Source organism: Stegostoma tigrinum, chromosome 15, assembly GCF_030684315.1.
Source record: "Stegostoma tigrinum isolate sSteTig4 chromosome 15, sSteTig4.hap1, whole genome shotgun sequence".
In the NCBI taxonomy this organism is placed as follows: Eukaryota; Metazoa; Chordata; class Chondrichthyes; order Orectolobiformes; family Stegostomatidae; genus Stegostoma; species Stegostoma tigrinum.
In genome coordinates, this window is record NC_081368.1 from 21,748,343 (window position 1) to 21,768,512 (window position 20,170).

General features: G+C 41.2%; 1 protein-coding gene across 6 annotated transcripts in view; it reads right to left on the reverse strand.

Moving 5' to 3' along the window:
• nexmifb (neurite extension and migration factor b) overlaps positions 1 to 20,170 on the reverse strand; it is a 266,291-nt gene that overhangs the window by 30,539 nt on the left and 215,582 nt on the right. For all 6 annotated transcript variants that reach the window (XM_048544636.2, XM_048544634.2, XM_048544632.2 and 3 more), the window contains one exon: positions 5,734 to 5,857. The gene's annotated coding sequence lies outside the window, so the exon portion shown is untranslated. The remainder of the gene's footprint in view (positions 1 to 5,733; positions 5,858 to 20,170) is intronic.

Genomic DNA, 20,170 nt, shown 5'->3' on the forward strand with positions numbered 1-20,170 from the left:
TGTTTCTAATAATCTAAGCAAGTCAAAGGCTGTTACACTCAATCAAATATTGTTAATGGGTTTCTGGTATTGTAGGAAGAAAACAGTGATCAGCAAATTAATTTGTAATACAATAATTAACAGTCACAAGGTCACTTACATTGCTCTGGATCTCAAGGAATTTAAACAAGAAGCTAAATTCTGTGACTGCCTCCATCAAAGAGATTTCAGTTAATACCTAGGTGAAATCTCTCTAATTCCAACGTTCCTGACTGGCACATCATGAGTGTGGCATCACAGACCTCTGGCAAAACTGGAATCAATGGGGATCTGGGGGAAAACTCTTCGGTGGTTAGAGTCATACCTGACACATAGGAAGATAGTCGTGGTTGTGGTTGTGGGAGGTCAGTCATCTCAGCTCCAGGACATCTCTACAGAGTTCTTTAGGGTAATGTCCTTGACCCAACCATCTTCAGCCGCTTCACCAATGACCTTCCCTCCAACACAAGGTCAGAATTGTGGATGTTCGCCAATGATTGCACAATGTTCAGCACCATTGCCTCAGATACTGAAGCAGTCCGTGATCAAACGCAACAAGATCTGGACAATATCCAGGCTTGGGCTGAGAAGTGGCAAGTAAAATTCCCGACACATAAATGCAAGGCTATGACCATCACCAATAAGGAACCATCTAACCACCGCCCCTTGACAGTCAATGGTGTTACCATCACTGAATCCCCCACTAACAACATTCTGGGGGTTTTCATTGATCAGAAATTCAAATTTGCTTACCACATAAACACAGTGATTACAAGAGCAGGTCAAAGGTTAGTAATACTGCAGCATGTAGCACACCGTGTGACTCCTCAAAGCCTGGCCACCATCTACAAGGGATGAGTCAGGAGTGTGATGGAATACTCCCCACTGACCTGGATGAGTACAGCCCCAACAACATTTGAGGAGCTTGACACCATCCGGGACAAAGCAGCCAGCTTGATTGGCATTCACTCCCTCCACCATCAACGCTCAGTAACAGCACTGTGTACTATCTACAAGATGCCCTGCAGAAACTCATCAAAGATCCTCATACACCATCTTCCAAACCTATGACCAATTCCATCTATAAGGACAAGGGCAGCAGACATATGGGAACACCACCACCTTCAAGATCCCCTCCAAGCCGCTCACCATCCTGACTCGGAATGGTACCACATTCCTTCACTGTTGCTGAGTCAAAATCCAGGAATTCCCTCCCTAATAGCACTGTGAGTCACTCCACGGCAGGGGGATTGCAGCGGTTCAAGAAGGCAGCTCACCATCACTTTCTCAAAGGCAACTAAGAATGAGCAGTAAATAAAAACCGAAAGAACTACAGATGCTGTAAATCAGAAAGAAACATAGAAGTTGCTGGAAAAACTCAGCAGGTCTGGCAGCATCTGTGAAGAAAAGATCAGAGTTAACATTTCGATTTCGTGGCCCTTCCTCAGAACGGGCAATAAATGCTAGCCCGGTCAGCAACACCTACATCCCACAAAATGAATAAATAAAAAGAAGACCCCAAATTTTAGAACTTGAGGTGCCACTCATTATCGCTGACATTTACTGCTTCATCCATGAGGATAAGAAATCAAAATTACTCAGCCATTCTGCTGATGCACAGCAATCAGTGTTTTGCTTGTCACAACAAAGGACAAAGTGAGAGGAGCAATCAAAAGGTGTGAAACTTCAGCAGACTTCTCTCTTTTTTGTTATTTGTGAAAATAAAGCCAGCATTTGCTGATGATCGTAGGAAATGCTGATGGTGGAGAATCTGAGATAACAAGCTGTAGAGCTGGATGAACACAGCGGAGCCTTTCTGAAGAAGGGTCTAGACCCAAAACGTCCTGCTTTCTCTGCTCCTCTGATGCTGCATGGCCTGATGTGTTCATCCAGCTCTACACCTTGTTATTTCAGCATTTGCTGATACTAGGGACAGAACTTCTCATGGAGGAAGAATGTTTTTGCACGCAAATAAAATTGGCACAGGGTTACCTACAACGTAATAATTTACAGTTAGAAAATAATATGAAGGGTCAAAATCGCTAAGTGGAAGACCCCACTAAGTTTGAAAATGAGGTGAAATAAACTGGGAAATAATAGCAGTGGCAGCACTTAGTTTGGACTCTGTTATACTGTTAGATGTTGTAGGATGAACATACCGTGATCAACCAAATGGGCTCTTTTTTCCATAATTACGTTGTGAACTTGTACAAGCCAGAGGGTTGTAGGAGGATGAAAGATTAAGTCGGATAATAAGTTTAAAAAATGTACTACAGGAGGCATCTCTGAAACAATTGAAATAACTGGAGTCACTGGACCTGAAATGTTAACTTGGATTTTCCTCTACAGATGCTACAGACCTGCTGAGCTTTTCCAGCAATTTCTGTTTTTATCTCTGAAGTGATGCTGGAAAGGTGTTATGAAGTGGAACAGATACATTGCTGTATTTGAGAAAAGCAGGTAACAGTGAAGTTCAGAAGAGCAATGAACTTTGCAGTATTAGTGAAATAAAGAGAACTGCAAAAGGTTACAGCGTATAACTTGGGAATGTTAACTGACAGTGGGAGGAAACAAGACTTGGCATGTTTGTTCCTAACTCTACAAATGTGTTAGGTGACCCTGGATATGGGATAGGCATTATAGATAATTGATGGAAAATGAAATTATTTATTTCAGACTAATCATTCGAAACTTAGTAGTTTTTAGGTTCTGTACGTTTCTTAAAATTTGGCCATGAACATGGATTTCTCTGATGGCGAAAGAATGTTCTCCAAAATTCCCAAAATCCCCAGGAAAATTCAATGACAGAGGTAAGCGATGGGCTAAGTCACCCCCACATGTAGAATAGATCCTCTCTCACCACTGCTGCTAATATAGGTTCACTATTGATGCCATTGTTGACCTATTGATAGTTGGCTAAGTCTGGACCTCAGAGGGCGCTGTCTATAGAATCTGGGGTGGGGGGAATAGGTTACAGAGGAGCATGACAGAAGGGAGATTCAAGGGGGGGGCGCAGAAGGGGGCTGTAGAGGGGGTGAAGAAAGAAGCTGTGTGTTTTCCAGGGTGTGAGATAAGAAGGTAGTTGCAGGGTGGGACAAGGGGACTTCAGACAAAGGTGCAAACAAAGAGGCAACAAAATGTGGAAGGCTACAAGGGAGGGCTGAGCCAGATGTAGGCTGCAAAGAAGGAGAACAGTCATAATCTTATCAATAAAGGTATACTCAGCTAACCTGGAGCAGAAATGATTAAATCACTGAGGTAATAGATTCCTTGATGTGGAATCTTTAGCTTAAGGGTGAATATGTTCAAAATTTACTGTATGAGGAAAAACGGAGTGGATTCTATTCTAATAGACACTGCACCAAAATTTGAATCTGGGATGGAACTTAGGCATTAAGTAAAAAAGACTGGTAACTGTTTAAAATGCACGTGCCGTATGTGTATGGGTCGAAAATGCATTGCTTGTAACCTCTCTAGTTTGCAGAACATGTGTTTAAGGTGCTTAGGGTGGCAGTTTTTTTTGTGTGCATGGAAGTGTGTGCCAATGATTTTGAGTAAAATAACTTTTGTGCTAACTTGTGCCTATTGCCCTGTGCCAATTTAAGCTCTGAGGTTTCTAGGAAATTAAAACCTTCCTTGTGTGCTGTGGCATTCTTTAATGGAGGTTGATAATTGAGGTTACTGATGAAATCCTCTAATTTGTGAGAGTGTAAACTCTCTGTATGTCAACACAAATACCAAAGATATTGTAATTACATGACTATATCACCAAATAAATGAGTTAGTGAGAATGAAAAAAAAACTCTGAAAAGCAAAAATGTAGGCCAAGAAAATCTCAAAAACAGCCCACAAAATATAGTTTTAACTTGGTTTCTGGCAACGTCAGCATCTATTGCCCAACTGTAATCAGCCTTGAGAAGATGGTGGTGAGCTGCCATCTTGTTCTTTTGCAGTCAACATGATGATGGTCTGACCTACTGGCAGCAAAGAAATAACAACATATTTTCTCGTTAAGAAGGCGTGCAACTTAGATGGGAATGTGAATGGAGCATGTTCCTGGAAACAAAGTGGTATGGCTCTGCTTAGCAAGCTCAATCTGAACAGAAGGTTTTCAAAATGTGACCAACAGCTAGTCAAACTGGTGGCATAAGATGCAGGAGATCAGCACTGTGAACCACGATTTCAGATAATAATATTGCTCCCTGAAATTAATTTGCACTCCATTAGGTTTGATGCAGAAAAATTGACTGTCTCATTTCTGAAGAAGGGTCTAGGCCCAAAACGTCAGCCTTCCCGCTCCTCTGACGCTGCTTGGCCTGCTGTATTCGTCCAGCTCTACACCTTGTCATCTCAGATTTTCCAGCATCTGCAGTTCCTCCTACCTCTCTCTCAAGAGTTAGTACTTTAAACAGTTTTGCAGTTGGTGGCACCCCCACGGGCCAGCACCTTTATTGTTGTAGGTGGCAGAAGTCACAGGTTTGGAAGAAGACTTCTCGAGTTATGGCAGTGTATCTTGTGGATGGTATGCACTGCAGCCACTGTGCATTGGTGGTGGGTTGAATGAATGGTTAAATTAATAGGGTATCATTCGAGGGATTGCATTATCCAGAACACTTTCGTGCTTCTTGAATATTGTTGGACTTGCACTCATTCAGGCAAGTAGCAGGAATTCCATCACACTCCTGGATTTTGCCTTGCCATCCAATTAGGTTTCTGGCCAAAGGTGGGTTCACCAGCAAGTACTCTATGTGGCATTTGGAATGAAGATAGTGATGTTAACACCAAATTAACATGTGTTTCTGCGAATCCAAATCAGCATTGGTGTAAAGCCTAAAAGAAGATGAGGGAGTGGATGGCTGCAGTAAAATAATGTACTGTACAGTCAATTTGTATTGAGTCAAGATACCACATTGAATTAGAATCCTGAATTGGAAAGCTTACAAACTCCATTGTTTCTTGGAGGAACTCCCTGATTTAGCTCATTGCTAACACTAATTAGAACCTTTTCTCCCTTTTCTATCAGTACAAGCAGTTTTGCCACAACATGCATTTCATTAACGCAAATTGGCTGTAATGCAACTGATTGACAGAGGATGCTGTGTGGATAACTTGAGCGTTCTGCTGCACAGATATAATGATTTCCCTATGACGTGATTTTCTATAGTGTGAGGCCACACAAGAACACAACTATCGCTTTATAAGAGAACTACCTGCACAAGAGACTACAGATAATGGGCTGGAGTTTGGTCAAGATAACATGTCAGGACTGGTGCATTATCAATCGAAGAACAATGCAAATTACAATCATAGATTTGAGAGACAATACATCTAAATGCCAAAGATTTTATTTTTCATTATCGTAACAGTAGTTCGATGTCAAAGCTTCTTCATAAAATCTACAATTCATATCTGAAAGCTATCCTATTTCCCCCAATTTTTAACAAGTGTTATTATTCCAAGTGCTTATAGGACAAGCACCAACACATTCTAATCTGTGATACAAGCTATCTTCCTCCAATTTATGTCCATTTAAGCTGAGGTTGGTGTCTTGTTTTGTAATTTAGGGTCTTGAAAAGGTATGAAATATAATGCCTTTTAAACATACTTTTCAACAACCAAACTTACATTTTTCAACTGCTAAATCTAATAAACATGTAAATTCTCATTTTAAACCATCATTGAACAATTATTTCATAGCTGCAGTTAATTCCTTACCATATAGATTTCCCCCGTTAAGCTCTGCCATGCTGTGGCCCTGTCCATTCAAGCCTTTTTTCTGATTCATCCATCAATTTTCCCTGTTCTTCTTTATTTCAAGAATCATTTGTTTCCAGTCAATCTGCAAGTACATTGAATACAGTCTATTTAAACTGTTCAACAGCTACACAACTGTAATTGCAGTCAAAATAAAGCTCATCCCCAATTTACTATGTCGAACAAAACAAGTTTATCAATTGTCTTCAACGAACACACATTTTAGTTTGCTTGATACAATAGTCTCTAGGATTGCAGGGGGTGTTTTTGTGAGCGATGTTTTTACATATACATGGAGGGTTGTGGGGGGCACAAGGTTAATGTGTCCATTGTTCTACAAAACAATGCTGGTGTAATTACTATCATTCCATCTCTAGCAGGTATGAACCAATTCAGAATGCACAGATCTCTGAAATGAATGGAATTATTGAAATCATTGCTGCAGCCGTTTGGAAGATATCATTGTGTCACAGGCAGCTCAATCACTGTAATCACAGAACGGATGTTTTTTCTAAAAATGATTAGTATTTTTCAGTTTGCCTGATTTCACATTCTTCCGAAAGCAAGAGTTTTACCCTGATAAGGCATTCAATTCATCACCATGAAGACCTTTAACCCACTTCTTCTTTATCTTTCTACATGTAGAAAGACAATCAGGGTAATCTGCAGAATTTGTAAATTTGCTGAGATTTTTAAAACTGATGTTTGAGCACAGATTGCCAGACACCAGTAGGAACCACCATACTTTGACCGAGTAGTTCCTGTTCGCAACTGGTCATAAATGTCAGTGTATTGTATGCGAGGCATTCCAGCTCAAATCGTTCAGACGCCGCACTCAAGAGTTTTAGAATGAAAAGGAAAGAAAGACTTGTATACTTATAGCACCTTTTGTGACCTCAAAATGAACCAATGCTTTACAAAATAGCTTTTGTTTAAAGTAGTCATGGTTGGAGCATAGGAAATGTAATGGCCCACAGGTACACATTATTGCAGTTACTACCATAGAATGTAGACCTCTACTGCACTGGAATGGGCCCTGCAGCCCACAATATTGTGCCGCACATGACACCAAATGAAACTAATCCCTTCTGCCTGCCCTTGGTCCATATCCCTCCATTTCTTGCATATTCATGTGCTTAAGTTCTTTAAACGCCCCTACTGTATCTGTCTCCATCATGACCCCTGGCAGCATGTTCCAGACTCCTACCATGCTCTGTGTAAACTTGCCTCTCACATTTCCTTCGAACTTTCCCCTTACCTGAAATACATGCCCTCTTGTATTAGACATTTCAATTCTGGTAAAAAGATTCTGACTGTCAACCCTATCTATGCATCTCATAATTTTATGATTTCTAAGAAGTCTCCTCTCAGCCGATGCTTCTCCAGAGAAAACAACCTGAGTTTCTCTTGGCTCTCCTTATAGCTCATACCCTCTAATCCAGGCAGCATCCTGTTAAAGGGATCAGAGACAATGGGAACTGCAGAAGCTGGAGAATACAAGACAACAAAATGTGAGGCTGGATGAACACAGCAGGCCAAGCAGCATCTCAGGAGCACAAAAGCTGACGTTTCGGGCCTAGACCCTTCATCAGAGAGCCTCTTCTGCACCCTTTCCAAAGCTTCCACTTCCTTCTTGCAATGTGGTAACCAGAACTGAATGCAATACTCTAACCAAAGACTCATACAGCTGCAAGATGACATCCTGACTCTTGTACTCAATTCCCTGACCAGTAAAGGCAAGCTTGCCATATCCCTGCTTTACCACCCTATCTAGTTATTTGGATTAAACTCCATCTCCTGTTTCTCTGCTCATATCTGTAACTGATCTATATCCCGCTGTATCCTGTGATGATTTTCTACACTATCCACAACTCTACTGATCTGCAAACTTATTAACCCATCCATCAACATTTTCATCCAAGTCACTTACATATATCACAAACAGTAGAGGTCCCAGTAATGTTCTCTGCTGAATACAGCTAATCACTGACCTCCAGCCTGTAAAACACCCTTCCACCACTATCCTCTGCCTTCTATGGGTAAAAGGAATTTTGACTCAGGGACAAATAGTGTTAAATGTAATGACGATAACTTCCTGATCTTCACATAACAATCCTTAACGGTTCACCTGAAGGAACAAGTAGGCCCTTGGTTTAATTTCTGAATTGAAAAATGGCATGTCTGATGATGCTGCACTATTAATGGACTTAAGTGTCAGCCAACATTCTTGTGCTCAAGTGTCTGGTGTGGGACTTGAACCCATATCTTACTGAGTCAGAGGAGAAATTCTGTTCGTAGAATCATAGAGTCCTTACAGTGTGGAAGCAGGCCTTCAGCTCATCCAAAACTCCTGAAAAGCATCCCATCCAGACCCACTGCCACACATTCCGCAACCCCCATTTCCCATGGCTAAGCCACCTAGCCTACACGACCCTGGGCACTATGGCATGGCCAATCTACCTAACCTGCACCTTTCTGGACTACGGGAGGAATCTGGAGGAAACCCACACAGACACGGGGAGAATGTGCAAACTCCATACTGACAGTTGCCCACGGGCGGAATCGAACCCAGAGCTCTGGGCACTGTGAGGTAGCAATGCTAACCACTGAGCCATCACAGTTTACAAAGAAACTTTATAGAATTAAAAGCATGAACCCATGCTGAAAATCAACTTCCTCAAACTCTGGGTTTGATTCCACCCTCGGCAACTGTCATGCTACGTGTTATCTACCTGTTTACACACTGGAGCTTGAAAGAAGCCGAAACACTGTTCTCAGCAGTTCTGTTAAAGCAACTGTGCTAACTAAAAGGTTAAATTTCACCTGAAATCTGACCACCTGCTTTAGTGACAAAACTTTGCATTCGCAATATTCTTCCTAGATATAGTTTAAATAGACTTGTTTCAAATTCCAATTATCAGTCTTACTGTTAGTTACATGCTTTGCTCTCTCAGAAGAAGGCTGATAGAGACCTGGGGGTAAATTCCGCCCTGATCCACCTCACATTACATGGTACCACACATCCTTTGTACGCAATGTGGGATTAGATGCACATCTGCCCACTGGCAAAAACAATGTGAGACACTGACATAACCAGTGTTGTCCAGCACCTGCCAGGTTACATTAATGCACCAATGCTTCTTCCAAGGAACTAAATATATTGTTTATGAAATTTAGCCTTTTCTTTCTTTGTATGGGTATGATCCCTCTTTTGTCTGACAGTTAAGTCAGCTAGAATTCTCTTTCTGCATCACAGATTATCCATGGCCAAGCTATCCAATGCAAGGCCAATTTTCAGCTTGGTTTTGGGTACAAGGGGATTTGATTTTAAATCCCTATGGAAATCCATTGAACAGGTGCTCAATGTCTCTAAAATTGGGAAACGGCAGTTGGTGTGGGACAGAAATCAGCCACACAGCTTTCAAAAGTGGTGCACTCAATATGTTGTCACTATGAAAATTCCAAGGCTGTCTTTCATAAAATGAGAACTCTGTGTGTCTTGGAGGTGATGCTCTTCCTGTAACAATGGTGTTCTTACCTTTCTTGACAGCTGAGACCGATGAAGTGGGTGCTGGCTGGAAAAGTAAGAATGTCGAATGGCTTACAGCATCTTCTTGATACATCAATACTGTATGCTGGTGATGGGGTAAGTAGAGAGAGTCCAGTGCGAGGGTTTAGAGAATCATTACAACACAGGAGGAGGCCATTCAGCCTGTCACGCCCATTCAAGTAGCTTTTGAAGTTCTACATTGTCACGTCAGTACCAGCTCTCTGAAGGTGTATTTTACGTTGTGCCTTCTCACTGCATATTTCGCCCCAATTGAACCAGTGCTCCCCAGCCCCTCTCCCCACCAGCTCTGCGGCACAGCAGTCCAAATCCTAAACACTCTCTGTGTAAAAAGTTTCTCATGTCTTCTATCTAATTATCCTAAATTTAGGAACATAGGAACAGGAATAGGCCATTCAGCCCCTTGAACCAGTTCTACTATTCAATGAGATCATAGCTGACCTGTGGCTTAAGTCCATATATCTGCCTTTGGCCTATATCTCTTAATACTTTAACTTAACAAAGAATAATCTATCTCAGATTTAAAATTAATAATTGATCCTCTAGCCACTGTTTTTATGGAAGGCAGTTCCAAATCTCTATCACCCTTTGTGTGCAGAAGTGCTTCCTAACATCTCTCCTGGATGATTTGGCCATGGTTCTCAGACTATACTCCTAGTTTGAGAATCCCCAACCAGTGAAAATAGTTTATCGTTATCTACCCTATCTTTTCCTATTAACATCTTGAAGATTTCAATCAGATCACCCCGTCAATTCCAAAATTCTACAGAAAAGACACCTTATTTATACAACCTCTCCTTATAACTTCGATCCTGAAGTCCAGGTTTCATTCTTGAAAACCTACATTGTACTCCCTCGAGGACAAATATATCCTTTCTAAGGTATGGTATCCTGATCTGCTCACAGTACTCCAAGTTAGTTTGGGCTAAGGTTTTGCATAACTTCTGAATCCTTATATTTCAGTCCTCTAGATATAAAGGGGCCAGCATTCCATTCACCTTTTTGATTAATTCCTGCATCTGTGTGTGACATTTTAAAGATCTATGCACCTGAACCCCTCAAGTCTCTTTGGACATCCACCGCATATAACTTCACACTATCTAGAAATTACCCTGAACTATCTTTTCTCAGTCTAAAATGGATAACCTCCACTTGCTTACATTGAACTCCATCTGCCAATCCAGAGGACCCACTCCAGTATCCAGGGATCTCCGAAAGATTATATTCTACAATGCGCTCCCCAATTTCCTTTAACACCTTTCAGTCAGTTGCCAGGAATTTGTTACTTTTTAATTCCATTAATTTCCTCGTTACCATATTTTACTTGCATGAATTTTATCAGTCTCTGTACCTGATCCACTAACAATTTCCTCAGAGCCTCTGGCGAGTTATCCTCTTTTCTTAGGCTAAATACTCTGTGCCTTTTGTTCCTGACCCTTCCAATAACACAAAGGCCAGAATTTCTGACCCGGGCCGGAAATCTTATTTCCAATCCTGAACAGACAATTAGAGGAGTTCTCTCTGCAATCTTTCTGACTAGGAACCTTCCCAACTAGCATGGTAGCACACTGGTTAGCACTGCTGCCTCACAGAACCAGGGACCGGGGTTCAGTTTCAGCCTCACACGAGTGTGTCTGTGCAGTTTGCACATTCTCCCCCATGTCTATGTGTGTTTCCTCCAGTTTCTTTCCACAGTCCACAGACGTGCAGGTTAGGTGGATTGATCATGCTAAATGGTGTAGACGAAGTGCCTGGCCATGGGAAATGGAAAGTTACAGGGCTAGGATAGTGTAGTATGGGGAAGTTGGGGTGGAGGGGTGTAGAGAAGGCTTCGATGGGATACTTTTCAGGGGGTGGCAGGGACACAATGGTCCAAATAGCCTGTTTCCACACTGTAGGAAGTCAATGCATTGGCATGCACAGAACCTCCATGGGGCTGCGTGGCTGCTACCTTTGAGGAGATGGTGGTTGCAGGTAGATGGGGATGCAGATGGTCAGGTAGGCTGCCACAAGGTGACAGGTAAGTGGCTGAATGCTTAGGGTATGTTGATAGGTGGTGCTCTTGGTTCAGATCAGTTTGGAGATTAGCTTGACAGGGAATTAGAGGGGGTCAAATCAGAGGGACAGTGAGTAGAGTTGGCGGTCCGGGGTCTTGAGCGGCAATAATTAAGGTGAGTGAGTTGGAACCCTACAAAGTCTCCAACTCTAATTCACAGCTGAGGCCTTTCTTGTCAAATTTCACACTCTGCGTAAGCGCATGCTGGAAGTTTTAACATCCTGGGCAATTCCCAGAAACACTTGGCTATGTTGGGACTTCAACAAGGCCCCAACACACAACTCTTGTCTACACTGCTGCAGTGACCATCTTCCCATTAGAAGATCTGGGCTCAACATTTTTTCCCCTATCTGCACTCTCCAGAACCTTCATAATTTTAAATATTTCTATCAAATCTCCTCTTGACCTTTATTTCTTCAAATTTAACTGTCCTGACTTTTCCAATCTGTGTAAATAAGTGAACTTCCTTCTCCACAGAATGATTCTGGTGAATTTTTCCTGCCTCCTGTCCCGTGACTTCATACCTTTCCCAGTGCAGTGCATAGAACTGGGAAGAACACTCCAGTGAGGCTGAACTAATGCTTTACGTGCGGTTACAATAAATACTTTTCCTCGTGCTCCTGACCCTTATTAATGAAGCCTAAATTGCTGTATGCCTTATTAGCTCCTCTCTTAAGCTGTCCCACCACCTTCAATGATTTATGCACGTGATCGTGCAACCCCTTTAGAGCTGTTTCATGCTGTCTCTGTGTCCTTCCCACCAAATTGTAGAACTTCATAAAACTCTGCATTGAATTTCATCATCTGCCACTTCATCCATTCTAGTAACTTCTGAAGTTCTACATTGTGTGCTATGAGACGGACAATGTTCCAAGTTTCATATCTGTCTCAGATTTTGAAATTGAGCCCTGTACCATGGGGAAGCAATCTGCATTGGATGGTGTCATGCCTCTTTTGTTTTGCTGTCCCATGTTTGGCACTACAAAATACAAGCCTGCCAGTTCGCACTGCTTCAATTACAAAGATTTTGCTTTTCCAAATCTTCCAATCTGCAACCAACGTTGGGAAATATGTGAGATAACAAAGTGTGAAAGTGGATGAACACAGCAGGCCAAGCAGCATCTCAGGAGCACAAGGGAGCTTTTGTGCTCCTGAGATGCGGCTTGGCCTGTTGCGTTCATCCAGCTTCACACTTTGTTATCTTGGATTCTCCAGCATCTGCAGTTCCCAATATCTCTTGGGAAATATGTGGTCATCTTGAACCACTCAAGATCACTAGTCTGCTTGTCTCATGCATTAAGTAACTCTGATACTTTTCTTTTCACATGCAAAATGGAATAACCCGTCATTAACCTCTGTTTCCAAATCAACCTCAAAGAAATGTGGATGATGGAGAGAAGCTCTTTTGGTATCAGTCTCCCAAAATGAAGAGAGAAAATAACACTCTGCACTTCTGCTTTATGATGCATTTTTGGCAAAATGCAGTGACTTTCAAAACTAACTGCTAAGTATAATATCTGCTTTAAATGCTCATTTTTAATAACTTCAGAAAAAGCAAAGAATGACAGTTTGCCCCTCCCATTGCTTATACTGTGAAGGGTATGTGTGGGTGTACAATGGCATAGAGCTCAATATAAGCTACTTGACAGAAAGATTCGTAGGGCTCATGCATCAGTCCAACAGCCTAATCCTTCAATTCGATGCTAATGTAAATTCACAAGCATATTACCATGACTTAATTGCAGTACATGAGAAATATTGAAGATATAAAGCATATACTGTTCAAGGGCCATGATGTTGAATAGTTTTATCATACTGTGGTGCTACGTGAGTATCTTAGCATTCGGATGACACAAATGAGGTGCTCTAATCATTATATGAACCTATTATAAAGTCAAGAGGTTACTGCAATTTAAAACATCTAATTATTTTCATACAGATACAGAAAATGCTGGAAACATGAGCAATTTGATTAGCAACTGAACAAAAAAATAGTAGGTTAGCAATACTGGTAGGAATTGTATTAGAATCAGGAGCATACTTGTGTATCCAAGCCAAACTATTAAGCCAGGCACTTCATTCGGATACTGACTGACCAACTGGCCTGTTTTAATGTGTTTTTTTTAAATTTCAGGTTTCCTATTGTCGCCAAGTAGGCAGCTTGATAGGTGGCCTACTTGGTCACATAAACATGCGATCCTTCCACTATCTAAGCACTGTGACTGCATCTATAGGATGCACTGCAACAAATCACAAAGGTTGCTTTGGGCATGTCTCCCAAACCTGCAGCCTATAGCAGGATAGCAGATGCATGGTAATATCATCAGCTCTCCAAGTGACAAATCAGGCTAGTCCGTTGCTGGGTCAAAACCCCTCCTACTGACATTGTGGATGAAACTTCATGGCCTGGTCTGTCGTGCTTCAAGAAGGGCAAAGGTTGCCAGGTCTTGAGAATGAGCTTTTAAAATACAGAAGTACAAACCTGAAACCTTTATGACAAATTGTCGAAGGCCAATTGCCATCAGTGGGGTGGCAGATCCAATCCGCACAAGTTAAAATTATTGTCTGTGATCTTTAAATATCACCTGCTGATTTTGAGAGTCCACAGACTTGTAGAGGCTCTCAAATTTTACCTTATGTGTAAAAGACTATCATGGAACTTTACTTTGTTAATTAGGTCTGGAGTTGGAGAGGTGCAAATGGCTGAGTGACTTTGCACAGTAAGTAGCAGAGTTGTCCAATGTTAGGCTACGCTAATTCAGCACTTTCTTATTTTAAAAGGTTAATGAAATGTTGGGCTTTATCTTGTGATATACACGTATGCATATATAGTAAAATATATTTACCAGGTTGAATGGAAATGAAAGAAATTATGCTGCAATTGTAACAAGTTCTGGTTAGGACAGATCTGGGTTATTGTGTTTTTTCTGAGTGCTGTTGCCAGGAAGAATAGATATGTTGCAATCAACTCGTGTCATGTTTTATGGCAAACCTTTGGAGCAAGTCGGGCTTAAACCTGGGACTTCTGGCTCAGAGGAAGGGGCATCAACTTTGTGCTACAAAAGCTCCCTCCCAGCTCAGGACAGATATACTGGTCTTGAAGAGATTGCTAAGGCAGATTCACTAGAGTAATATTTGGATTAAAAGGGTTAAATTATGTGAGCAGATTGTATATGCTAGTCTTGTATTCCCTTGAACTTACTTAGTTCACGGTTTAATCTTCTAAAGTGTTTAAGATAATTAAAGGAGTTGATAGGGCAGAAATATAGACATTATTTCCTCTTGTGGAGGTGTCAGAACAAGGAGGCATAATCTTAAATTAAGAGCTAGGCGATTTAGGACTGAAGTCAGGAAGTATCTCTTCACAAAGTATAATGCAAATCTTGAACTCTCTCCCCAAGAAAACTGAAACAGGATCTGCAAGCAGGGATGGTCAATTGAAATTTCAAAAACTGGGTTTAACAGGTTTTTGTTAGGTCAAAGTTTTAGGTCATCGAGAACTGAGGCGTATAGAATGTAGGTAGCCATGATTAAATTGAACAGCCGAAGAGAAGCTGGAATGGTCGATCTCTGTTCCTTTGCTACTCTTTCTGTTGTAATAATCTCTTTGTGGCTCCCTCCTCTTTCTCATCCACAAGGGACTTAGAGACATCATTTGAAAACATAGCATCAGTTTTCAAAAGTACGCTTGATGGCATGGCCCTCTACATGACCCTCACCTCTCTCAACTCCTCCTCTGTTGCTAAATCCTCAGACTGCTTATCCAACTCCTGGATGAGCATAAACTTCCCTCGACCTAGCTAACTTGAAGGCTGAAGCCATTGTTTTTGGTCCCTGCTCAAAACACAGTTCTTAGCTACAGATTCCATCCCTCTCCCTGCAAAAGTCTGAGATTAACCCAATCTGTTCTTTGCATTACATCTGACTCCAAGGCAAGCTTTCAATCAAATATTCACACCACCGCCAAGACCGCTTATTACGACCTCCATTTGATCAAACAACTTTGCCTCTGTTTCATTTCATCTGTGACTAAAACCCTCTTTCATACATCCCCTACCTCTAGTTTCAAATATTCCAATGTACTCCAGAATGGTCTCCCACATTCTAGCCTCCATCAACCTGAAGTCATCTAAACTCTATTGCCTTCTCTAACTCGCACTGATCCCATTCGCCTAACCCACTGTGCTCACTGATCTACACTGACTGAACAGCAGGTAAAGTCTTGTTTTGAAATTTCTTATACAAGTTTTCAAATCCCTCCATTATCTCACCCTTTCTGATCTCAGTGAGGTCCTTCAGCCTCACAATCCTCTGAGATAAGTGCACTGCTATAAGTCTGTCTCTCATGCATCATCGATTTTAGTTACCTCATTATTGTTGGCAGTGCCTAGAGTTCCCTTGGCCCCAAATTCTGGAATTCCGTCCACCTCTGCCCTTCTACCTTGCTTTCCCAAAACCTCCTGAAAGCACATCTCTCATCTCATTTTATGAGGCTCAGTATGTTATTTTGTTTTACAATGCTCCTAAGAAACATGTTTGAATGTTTCAGTACATTAAAGGTGCTATATAAGTTGCTCACAATATAGGCAATACAATTTCAAGCGAAACATTTTATATCTGATTACAGATACAAAATAATTAGAAAACAGTGAAAAATCAACACAATACTGTGGCATTATCGCAAATGACAGTTGGTTTACTAGGGCACAATTCTATGGAAGGTGTCAGCACTGATCTTCAGGAAGAACAACCGAGAATCCAACAACCATTATCTCGAAAAAGCAAAGGATTCGGACATCTCATACAGATATAAACTTCAGCAGTGATGTAATGGTTAATTCACTGATAATCTTTTCAGTTTCTGAGAGTGCTGGAGACGCAATTACACAGTACAGTACAAACACAAGGTCTAAATTATTATATTTCATGAAAGTGGCCCCAAACAGCAGCACATAGAATAGCAATGCATGAAATTCAGGTCCAAGATGACAACAAGCCCATACTATGCTTTATTAAATTGTACTCTTCCATATAAGCATTTAATCATTTTATCGTGCACAGTATTACAGATACGTAATCTGCTGAATACTTGAATTTTATTGTTGGACTCTCTGAAATACATGCCATTCTTTCTTGCAGACTGACATGTGGGTGTAGATTGCATGAATGATCTCACAGTTGGAGCAGAGCATTTAAAATCAATCCACCTCAGTGAAAGACCAAGAATTGTCATGCCACATACTGCCAAAGTTGACAAAGAGCAGAGGAGAAGATGAGGTAAATAAAGATGTAACAGTGAGCCAGGGTTTAGTGACATTCTGAGGAGCCTCTCACCATTAGTCAGCAACACAGTATTATTTGATGTTTAACCAGAATTTAAAGTCCATTATCAAAAACTAAAATCAATCTGATTTCTTTTACTACATTCTCATTGGGAGTTTTATCATGTGAAAGGTGCATATGCAATTGCTATTGTGATTAGGCTATTATGGAAAATGAAGCAGATAGGGAGAATGAGTGTGGGATTCAAAGGTCGAGCAATCACCCACAAACATTGGAACTAACATGCCAGACTGAGCTGTAACTGTCAGCGTAGCTAGGTTTTTGTTCCTAAATTCTTTGCCTTTATGCCTATATTATGTTATCTTTATTATTATTACTATTTGTCTTTACTAGTAAAGGCATAGATTGTGAAAGCAGGATTTGCTTGACCTGATGTGTTCATCCAGCTCTACACCTTATTATCTCCATGATTATACAGGAACTGATAAAATGTCTGTGAAGCTGTAGTTACATGTACTGTGTGCAGTTCTGGAACCCACATTATAGGAGGAATGTGACTGCACTGTGGAAGGTGCAGAAGAAATTTACTCAGAAGTTGCTTGGGCTGGAGAGTTTTGCTTATGAAGAGACATTGGATAGATTGGGGTTGTTTGGCTTGGAGCAGAGGAGGGAAATAATTGAGATGTGTACAATCATAAGAAGCAGAGATAAGGTGGATAGGAAGGAAAGTTTCACCATAATAGAGGAATCAATCACCAGCGGCATAGATTTAACATATGGGCAGGACATTCAGAGGGAATGTGCTGAAAGATATTGTCACCCAGAGGGTGTTGAAAATCTGGAACTCACTGCCTGTAAGGTTGGTACAGGCAAATATCCTCATAATATTTAATAAGTATTTAGATATGCACTTGCGATGCCAAGGTATACTAGCGGTCAGGTACCGAAAATGAGGCTAGAATAGTTAGGTGGTTGTTTTCTACCTGGCATAGACGTCATGGGGCAGAGGGCCTTCTTCTGATCTGCGGACCTGCCTATGATTCTATGTTGAAAATAATGAATCACCTCTCCCTATCTACAATTGAATAGCAAAGAAATCAACATTGAATTGTTAATTTTGGAGGAATATCTTGATCTGAGAGCAGAAATGAATAGGTAACTCTCACATTGGCAGATTATGACTAGTTGGGCACCACAAGGATCAGCACTTGGACTGCAGCTGTTCACCATATATTTCAAAAGGTTGGAGGTGGACACCAACTGGAACATTTCCAAATGTGCAGGCAGTATAAAGCTAAGTGGGAATGCATATTGTGAGGAAAATGCAAAGCAGTTTCCGGAGGATTTGTACAGGCTTAGTGACTTGGCAAGAACATGGTAGGTAGAATATAATGTGGAAAAACGTGCGGTTGTCCACTTGAGCAGGGGAAACAGATGTGCATAATATTTCTTAGATGATGAGAGGTTGGAAAGTGTACTCAATGTTCTTATCCAGAGATGCTAGTACATACCTCTGGATGAACCCATGCCTCTCACTTCAGGAGTACAGGCACTATTGCTGCTCCTCAGGACTCTGGTGCCCTGGTTGAAAGCTCACTGAAGACTAACATGCAGGTGCTGCAAGTTACTACAATGGCTAATAGACTGTTAGCCTTTATTGCAAGAAGATTTGAGTATAAGGGTTGTGAAGTCTTGCTTAAATTGTACAGCAACTGAGTTAGACCATACCTAAAGTACTGTTGCAGTTTTGATCTCCTTATCTCAGGAAAAATATCATTGACATAAAGGAAGTACAACAAAGATTCACCAGACTCGAATCTGAGATGGTGAGCGTGTCCTATGAGCAGACTGGGCCTGCAGTCTCTGGAGTTTTGAAGAATGAGAGGTCATCTCATTGAGACTTATAAAATACTTAAAAGGGATGGACAGCATAGATGCAGGTAAGATGTTTCCACTGGTTGAAAGTCTGGAATTAATGGTGGGGGAACGGGCGGGGGGGGGGGGGCACAGAGTTTAAAAAGACTTGGGATTTCACTTAAGTCGGAAATGAAGATCATTTTTGTTTTACTCAGGGAATGTGAATCTTTGGAATTCTCCACCACAGAAGGACATGGAATTATACGTTTAAGGTAGATACTGATTGATTTCTGACCGCGAATAGTATACAGGGTTGTAAGGATGGGCTGGGTAAAAGGCATTCAAGTGTTTGATCAGCCAAGATCATGCCGAATGGCAGGACAGGCTTGATGCATTGAATACAGTAATATTTTTGCAATACTACATAGTATAATGTTTAACCAGAAATTAGTGCTCTTTAATGAAAACTCCAAACTAATGTTTGCTTTTACCACATTATCATTCTGCTTTCTTCTCTTGTAGATTCCTTTTTTAGAAACTAGTAAAATAACAGAGAATACAGGAAATATCCAATATGTCATACAAAATATAATGATAGAATGGGCAGTTGAAATAATGAAAACTGTTTGAAAATATTGTTAAAGAGGATTCTGCCTTCCTAAAAGCCTTTGAAGATTTGATGGAATTGCTTGAAGCATCATTTTTGCAACATTTCTGCCTGCATTTCAACGTAATGTGCACGGCAGTACACACAATGGGTTTTGCAAATACTCTACCACGTGACAACAGTGAATCACTGATGTTTGTCACATCACTGGGACATACTGAAGGAAAGCAGACAAGAGCAAATGGTAGTAAATGATAACATTTGGCAGCAAAATTCTGTACGAGCTGATGGGGCACAAGGAGAAAGGCCAGCCATGTGCACGTGGGGAAGTCCCACCTGGAGGTGACGGGGCCATGGATGACAATAATGGTTGCAAATGTGCCGCGACAGAAAAAGATCAAGGAGGCAGAGTAGAATTGATGAATCTTGAAAGGTGGTTAGTTTAGCTTTGAAGAGACAAGTGGGCCGTTATTTATATTGAAACAATAACTATGTTATTACACATAATGGAACTGATTAGAGCTTCACCTGGGTATCTCTAGCTCTACTGAAGCTGTGATCAAACACCATTCCAGTCTTTCAGGTATATATTGCCTCATGTTATGTGGGAGGTGCCAGTCACATCACCTCATGCTTAACGTTTACAACTAATGGTACAATGAAGACGTTAGGAATCGGTTAGCTTAGTTGGCTGTATAGCTGGTTTGCAAAGGCAGCGTGATGCCAATAACGTCGGTTCAATTCTCATATGGCAGAGGTTACCATGAGGGATTCTTCTTCTTAACCTCTCCCCTTCCCTAACGGTGTGATAACTCTCAAGTTAAAACACCATCAACTATCTCTCCTGGATGAGAGAACTGCCCTATGGTCCATTTAGACTGCAATGACTTTAGCTATTCACAAAGAAGAAATTGCACAGTTTGCAGCACTATCCAAAGATATTGGCTTTGATCTTCCCTGGGCTTTAACTCTACAAAATTGTGGCTCTTTTCAGGTGTTGGACAGGAAGTACATCAGCATAAAGTCT